Raw genomic sequence first — 8,448 nt, 5'->3', positions numbered from 1 at the left:
TGTATGTTTTATGTGCAATTCAAGGTGCAGGTAATTACTTTGAAAGCCCAGCACAGAACAGGTTACTAAATATTTTTGCACAAAAAAGTTCTCTCAGAGAATCCTTAATTGTGCTACTGTGACAACAAATCACCATTTGTCTGCATTTTATGATGTCCATGTTAGAATGAGAACTAAGCCTCCCTCAATCCTTCCTCATTACAAAATATATCCAAGTCCTGTGGCTGCTGGGCATCATCAGTTTTCCACGTCTAGCTAAAATCCTCTCTGTCTACTTGCAGTCGGATCTCCAAGGTTTTTTCCTGTCCACAGCCGATTGGCCACGGGAAAATTCGTCGTGGAACAACTCACCACGGAACAATTTAACAATTGTATTCAATTATTTAAAATAATTTAAAAAATATTTTAATTTTTGACATTCACGTTTCATTTTGTCTTTCCTTTTGCATCCTTTCTTTAATTATTCTATTTCACCTTTTCTTCGATATTATGTAACCTTTGTCCCAAGTCAAGTTGGCCATGATGAATTGTCCTCTGGGAAGTTGGCCATGGTGAGTTGGCTGCGGTGAATTGGCTCCTGCCCTATAATTCTAGTCTATTTTGAAATATTTCCACTAGGTGGCTTTTAAATTTGCTTCTGGGATCATTTGCTGGACTGATGAGAGATTGAGTATGTAGGTCTTAATTTTTGCAGCTGCCCGTCATATGGATTGGGTAATACAAAAAGTATTGAATGTGGGGGTGTGGAACGTGAGTGCATAAGGCTGGGTCACTTTCTAGAGCAAGGTCTGTTCTATTCCCACTGGGCACAGTAGGTAGAAGTAGTGTGTGTGTGGTGAGGAGATTACAGCTGATGGCTGGGCTGGGATGTATAGTTGATGGTTGAATAGTTGGCTGGTTAAATGATGCTCAGATACAGAAAAAGGGTGCTGGGAATGAAGACTGATGATGAAGAAAAAAATGTAGTCCTCGACTTATGACCATAATTGAGCCCCAGATTTTTGTTGCTAAACAAGGCAATTGAGTTGTGCCTTATTTTATGACATTTTTGCCACAGTTGTTAAGGGAATCACTGAAGTTGTTAAGTGAATCATGAAGTCATTAAGTGAATCTGGCTTCCCCCATTGACTTTGCTTATTGGAAGCTGGCTGGCAAGGTGACAAATGGTGACAATAGGGATGCTGCAACAGTCGTGCGAAAAATAGTCATAAGTCACTTTTTTCAGTGCTGTTGTAACTTTGAACGGTCACTAAATGAATGGTTGTTAAGTCGAGGACTACTTGTAGTGCAAATCTGGTGATAGGCTGTTCTTGGGGAATGAAGAAATAGTGCTTGAAACTGATGCCACATTCCAGGCCCCAGTGTTCAGCCCCTGATGTCAAATGTCTGTATCCTTGCCAGAGGTTGTGAGTTTGGTTAATTAATTCACGATGTGCTTTCCATTCATTTTGAGGTGGAACTGTAAAACATTACAGTCTAACACTGCTAAAAAAATTGCACTGAAGCACAGACATTGGGGTGGGGTGGGGAGTGACAAAATATGTGTCATGTCATCATGTAAATTTTGCTCACTTATAAACTTGCAGACAAAAAGAGACAAAAAGATAAGGGCAGTATTTATTTGCTATTATTTATTTATTAAATTTATATGCCATCCATCTCCCCTATAAGGCAACTCTGGGCGGCTAATTTTGCTATCACATCATCAAATGCACGTAACCAGTGCTTTTTTTCTAAAAAAAAAGAGGTGCTGGAACTCACATATGTCATACAACCCGCCTTGCCTACCCTACAAGGTTCCATCCAAAAAAGGTGCCGGAACTCCATTCTGGGCGTTCTATGAGAAAAAAAGCCCTGCGTGTAACACTTTTTCCACCATCATGGTTAGTTGTCGATATCTTGCTTGCCATCAAGCGAGGAATCAAACTTACAGGCTTCTTTCACTTTTCTAAGCCTATTCCCACAAAACTAATATCCCTCCCTTCAGAAAAATTTCAAATTTTTCCTTTTGTTTCACCATAAGCATAAAAAAAGATGTTAGATGCACTGTCTGTCATCTAACAGTTGACAGAACTAACAGAACTGTTTGTTAATCTCCTAAGCCATTGACTTAGGTTCTATATTGCCTAACTAGCTCCACCCTGCTGCTCCCGTTTTAGTAAAGGAGCCAAGAATATTAAAATTCTGTTCTCAACATTGCACCTATTGTCACTCTGACTAGCATTAATCACCTCAATGTAGACTTATATCCTAATTTAATCTGGCATTTCATAAGAACAAGGCTATCCTTTTTCAAAACTCTCTTAAGGCACGCACACATTTGCATGGATAGATATTTTAGATCTGAAAATAGGGCACAAAATCAGGTATTGCAAATAAAACTGAAACTGTAGACATGTTTGCATAGCTTGGTTTGCACACAATAGCCTGGGGCTCCCATTCCAGCTCTGAAGTCAAGCCACATGTGTACAGATTTTGACATATCTGCAAATCCCCTCTTGAAATCCAGCCAATTCTCAATTTTAAGAAAAGGTGAATAGTTCAAGCCAAATGTATAAGATGGTATGTTTCAATTTTCCATTCATAAAAGGAACCTTTCTCCTTCTCCTCTGGCATATTTCCAGAGAATATTTCCTCCAGCATATTTACAAATGAAACATATCCAAGAAGTCAACAAGCATCTCTTGTTCTGAGTCTTTAAACAATTGATATTTAGGAGTAAAATTTTAAACCTTGAAGCATTATTTAACAACTATTATTAAAAGCTGTTAACAGGTATTACCTTCCAGTATTTGTCCAAGGCTTCTGCAGTCACTTGGGATGGTCATATTAACACCTTATCTCACCTAGCATCCTCCAGAAATCCAGCTCACATATATAAACCATTCAGACTGTGCCAGATGGGTGGCATCTGCCTTACAATGGGGCAATGAATTCTGTAAGGAGAATCAATATCTTTGTAGCTATATTTCCTTCCTTCCTTCCTTCCTTCCTTCCTTCCTTCCTTCCTTCCTTCCTTCCTTCCTTCCTTCCTTCCTTCTTTCTCTCCCTACTGTCAGTCAATTCTAAGAACCAAACTTATATGATCAATTAATAAAACTCTCTTTTCTCTTTTTCTAAATGTTTGGCTTGATTGTAGATTAGAAGTGTTTAATATGGAATATAAATGGAGCAAATCCTCTTCAAAAGAGAGAAAAATATTTCATTAGTTGAAAAAAATTAAAACAAGATATAACTTGCCTACCACAGTACCAGAAAAAAGAACATATATATTTGATTTATAATCAAGAAAGAATTTATTGCAGCAGGAACAAATAAAATGGAGAGGGGTTTTATATATAAATGTCCAACTAAAAAGACAACTTGTATTGACTGATGGGAATTGTGGATTTTTGGGGACGATGTTAAGAGGTTTGGGGGGATAGACTAATAGGTTTGTCTTGTGAAAATTGGTGTTTGGGAGCTGGAATGGAGTGATCACCTCACAACTGAATAGAACTTCTGAAAAAATATTGAAACCATCAAATTACCAAAATTTTTGCAGATTTGAACAACAGATTAGGACTGGTATATATATATGGAAACAGAAAAATGACAATAGAGGGCACCTATTTTTCTGAAAGACATAGAGCCTTTTCAAGAATAGATGTAATTTGGATTTCAAGAATTTGGTTATTAAGATTCCTAGAGATACTATCATAATCCTGTGAGTTTGGTTTATAAAAGGAAATCTAGTTCTTTTAGATCATGATTAAACAAAACATTGTACAGAAAGAAGCAATAGTGGAGGATTGTAAAAAGAAAATGATTTTTTTGAAAATAATTTAGATAAAGGTACTGATTTAAGAATGGTTGGGGATACAAGTATGCCTTTTATTACCTTTTATTATACAACATAATAGTAAACTCAAAAAGAAGACTCAAGGGAAAATACAGCTATTTTGGATAGTTTAAAGAGAAAATGAGAAGAATTAAAGAGATTTCCAGAGAAGATAAGTATTCTCAACAAATTAAGCTTTTACAATGACAGTGATCTATGTTAACAGAAAGAGAAATGAAAATAACTGTATACTTTAAAGCAAAAACAATTGAGTTTGCAAACAAACCAGGAAAGTGCCTGGCATACAATTTATGAAAAGAAAAATTTAAAAAATGATATTGAAATTGCAAAAGGAAGACACTGTATTATGGATAGCATGGCTATACTGTACAAAGCATTTCATCAATATTATTCCAATTTGTGTAAAGTAAGTGACATTTCTCTGGAGAAAATAGATTGATATCTAAAGAAACAAAATTTACCAAAGATTACAAAGGAACAGAAACAGATTATGAACAGACCTATAACAATAAAGTTTCTGAAGAGGGTATTGACCTATTCTACAATGCATATGAGGCAGGATAAGAAGTAATGGGTGGAAGAAAACAGATCCAACCTAGAACTAAGAAGAAATTTCCTGACTCCGAGAACAATTAATCAGTGGAATGGCTTACTTCCAGAAGTTATGTGTGCTTCATCATTGGAGGTTTTTAAGAAAAGACGGGACAGACATTTGTCTGAAATATGACAAATCTTAAGTAGGGAGTTGGACTAGAAGACCGGCACAGTCCCTTCAAACCGTATTACTCTTATAAAAAAGATTAAATCAGGAATGTTCCTGGATCAGATGGATTATCAAGGTCTGACTATAAACATTTTGAGAATAAACTTTTACAATTTGTAGAAAACACAGTGAATCCTACCTTACAGGGAAGAAAGATGCCAGAGTTGGAAAGAAGTCAATATAACGCTGATATATCTAAAGAGGAAAAAAATGACTTTAACAAGAAACTGTAGGTCAATATCATTATTGAATAATGATCTTGAATTTATTTATCATTCTAGCTAATAGAGTGAAAATAATTTTGAAAGAATTTATTGATGAGGATCAATGTGGACTTCTACCCAAAATATTTTTGAAGAATGATATTAGAAATATGCTAGACAAGTTGGAATATTTGGCGCAATGTAATAAAAAACAAGCCACACTGATTTTGGAAGACATGAACTTTGGAGAAAACTTTATAAAATGGATAAGATGAATTTATGCTTCACAGAAAGCACACTTATTTATTAATGGAGATCTAACAAAGGCTGGTGAGATACAAAAAGGAACAAGACAGGGATGTCCACTATCTCCTTTCTTGTTTATTTGGCTCTTGAAATATGAATAGATGAATAGCCAAATGAGAAGATTGTGGGAATAAAGATTAAAAAATGAAATGTATAAATTTGGAACTTTTGCAAATGACAGATATTGTTTTTGGAAGATTTTTAATTCATTCATTTACAGTATATCCTGCCTTTATTATTTTTCCAAATAACTCAAGGCAGTGAACACCTTCCTCTTCCTATTTTCCCCACAACTACAACCCTGTGATGTGAATTGGGCTGAGTGTGAGTGGCTGGCCTGAGGTCACCCAGCTGGATCTCATGACTAAAGTAGGAACTCACAGTCTCCTACTTTCTAGCCTGGTGCCTTTCACTAAACCAAACTAGCTCTTCATTGAAACATTAATTGGAAATCTAAAGGAATTTGGTGCATTAGTAGATTTTAATACGTCAAAGATGAAGATATTAACAAAAAACATGAAAATATAAGATCAAACAGAATTGATGAATCAAATGGGTTTTAAGATTAAGAAGGAAGTAAAATATTTAGGTATGATGATGTCAAATACAAATTGTATGTTGTTTTAAAATTAGCTATGTTAAGACATGGAAGGAAGTTAAAAAAGACATGTTAGGATGGGAGAAACTACAATTGTTATCGCTGTGAAGAATTTCCATGATAAAAACAAATGTCTTACCTAGAATGATATTTTCGCTTCAGATAATCCCTACTTTCACAACTGATGCACCATTCAAACACTGGCAGAAGGATGTATCTAAATTTGCGTGGCAAGGAGAAAAACGACAAGTTTAATATTAAGGTGTAAATAAAATGCAGAAGAAAGTGGAAGATTGGTTCTACCTGATTTTGCATCTTGCTGTATGGTTCAGATAAAAGACTGGGTGCTGCTGAGAAATAGAGGGGTGTTGGAGTTAGAAGGACATGACCTGGTATTTGGATGGCATGGATATTTGGAAGTCAAGACTAATATGAACTTGAAAATCATTGTTAGATATGCCATATTTAGAATATAAAATAGAATAGATACAAATCCAGATTGTGCAAGACAACATCTCTCTGGCTCTCAGCTCAAGAAGTATTTTAGAATGAAGAGAAATAATAGGCCACCTTTGGCAGATTTTAACAAACAAAAGCAGGGTTGATTTTGTTTGCACTTGGATGGAAGAATACTGACCAATTTGAAGGTGTGGACTAGATTAGGAAGTTTAAAAATTATTCCAGTGGAAAGCAATGACAAACCATTCTTGTTATTTTTAACATACATCCACACAATTGGGCATAGGGAAAATAAGGAAGTTTGCAAAACCTTTAAAACATATTTATTATAAAATAAACTTTGTGGATTACAAGGTACTTGAAAAACATATGTTGCAGTTCTACACTAACTGTGATCCAAGAATGAATTTGTATGTCAGGCTGACATACAGTATCAGTCACCCATCTTACAACTCATTACCCACAAGTATAGCTTTTTCACATTTTTATATAGCTATTTACTTATTTATGAAAATTTATATCGTTGCCCAACTTACTCTCAGTGATTTACAAGGATAAAAAGCTAATATAAAAACAGCATTACAATTAATACAGGTAGTCCTCAATTAATGATGGCAATAGGAGCAGAATTTCTGCTGCTCAGTGACATGGTCATAGACTAGAGCATTATGTCAGGTGACTATGTGACTCATCAAAAGAAATTCAGACACTTCCTGTTGCCATTGTTAAGTGAATCACTGCAGGTCGTTAAATAAGTGAAATGAGGATGTTATCTGGTTGTCATTTGTGATTTCCAGCCAGCTTCCCCATTGACATTGTTTGTAGGAAGCTGACAAGGAAGGGTGCAAATGGTGATCATATAATTATGGATCGTGCAATGTCATAATTGTGAGCCAGGTGCAATCACATGACCATGGGAATACTGTGACTGACATAAGTAGGAGGAGTGGCCATAGTGGTTATTTACTCAACACCATTGTTCAAGTGGTTCCTGAGTGAGTGGTTGCTAAATGATGACCATTTGTATAGCAAACAATCGGGGTCAAGAATTGAGCTTTCTCTTAACTGACCGTTAGGCAGTAATGAGATCTTATATCAAGCAAAATTAGGCATGCTATATCATGGCTGTAAAAATCCAGAAATTAGTAGACCACAGCAAAGAAATACAGAAATCCTACCTTTGCTGCCAACTAGTGGTTATCCAGATTACTGCAGCACAAAGCTGCAGTAATACATACATAGTATATGCTAAATATGTAATTGGCTAGCTTTATACAGTTCACTAAGACATAAATCATTGTTTACAAACCACAGTGGCTCAGTTCACAGAACTAGCTAAATCAACTTTACCTTCCTCCCATTTAGCATAAATTCATTCAAACATCATATATAGTTCAGATGTGTCCATGCAATGTTCTAAACCCAAGCCAGTCAAACTGTAATTTATTATGTGCAAATTCAGCCATTATTTTTATTTGCCACCCATCTCACCACATCTCTGAGAGGCCTACAACATTAAAAGCAATGAAACCATGAAAAGTAGATATTTCTAATAACAATAAAAACACAAATTATAACTAAAGATGGGGAGGGAGGGAACAGGATATGTGGAATGCGAGATGGTTGGTTGTGCTACGATTATGGTAGTACCATTATGATTGGTGTGCCTTGATTACAGCACTGGAATATATTTGAAGCATGTCTGTGTCGTTGATTGTTAATTATTAACTGTTTAATCTTAACGAGACTGACATTTCACAGTCCAGAACAGGTGCAGCAGAGAATGGATCAAGATAGTGATTAACATTGTAGACTTTACTTAGGAGCAGAGTTGGGAGAAGTTGTTAAATAGTTCCTGAACTTTGAAATCTACTGCAACACCACTGGGCAGAGGAGCTGCAATGGAGTTCCTTCTGCAAATATTTTATTCAGGTTTAGCAGTGGATTTCAGGTCTGTCCTATCTCACAGAAACAAATGAAAAGCCATTAAACAGATTATCAGTTGTGACAATTTTGTATATGCATGGCTGTGTTTTACTAGAGAAAGGCTGGAAAGTTGCTGAACTATGACTTCATAGAGCAGTGGTTCTCAACCTGTGGGTCGGGACCCCATTTGGGGTCGATCGACCATTTCATGGGGGTCGCCAAGCAAGGCTGTCCGCCATTTTTTTTGTCTGCCATTTTTTTTGTCCGCCATTTTTTTCCCCTTTTCCGGCGGGTGCCTTACCTCCCTTGGGCTGGGCCAGCTGGTGGTCGGCCTGCTCCGTCTCTGCCGCTT

The sequence above is a fragment of the Protobothrops mucrosquamatus genome, unplaced genomic scaffold, assembly GCF_001527695.2.
Source record: "Protobothrops mucrosquamatus isolate PMUCROS unplaced genomic scaffold, P.Mucros_1.0 scaffold1482, whole genome shotgun sequence".
Lineage (NCBI taxonomy): Eukaryota > Metazoa > Chordata > Lepidosauria > Squamata > Viperidae > Protobothrops > Protobothrops mucrosquamatus.
Note: the sequence above shows the minus strand (reverse complement) of the source record.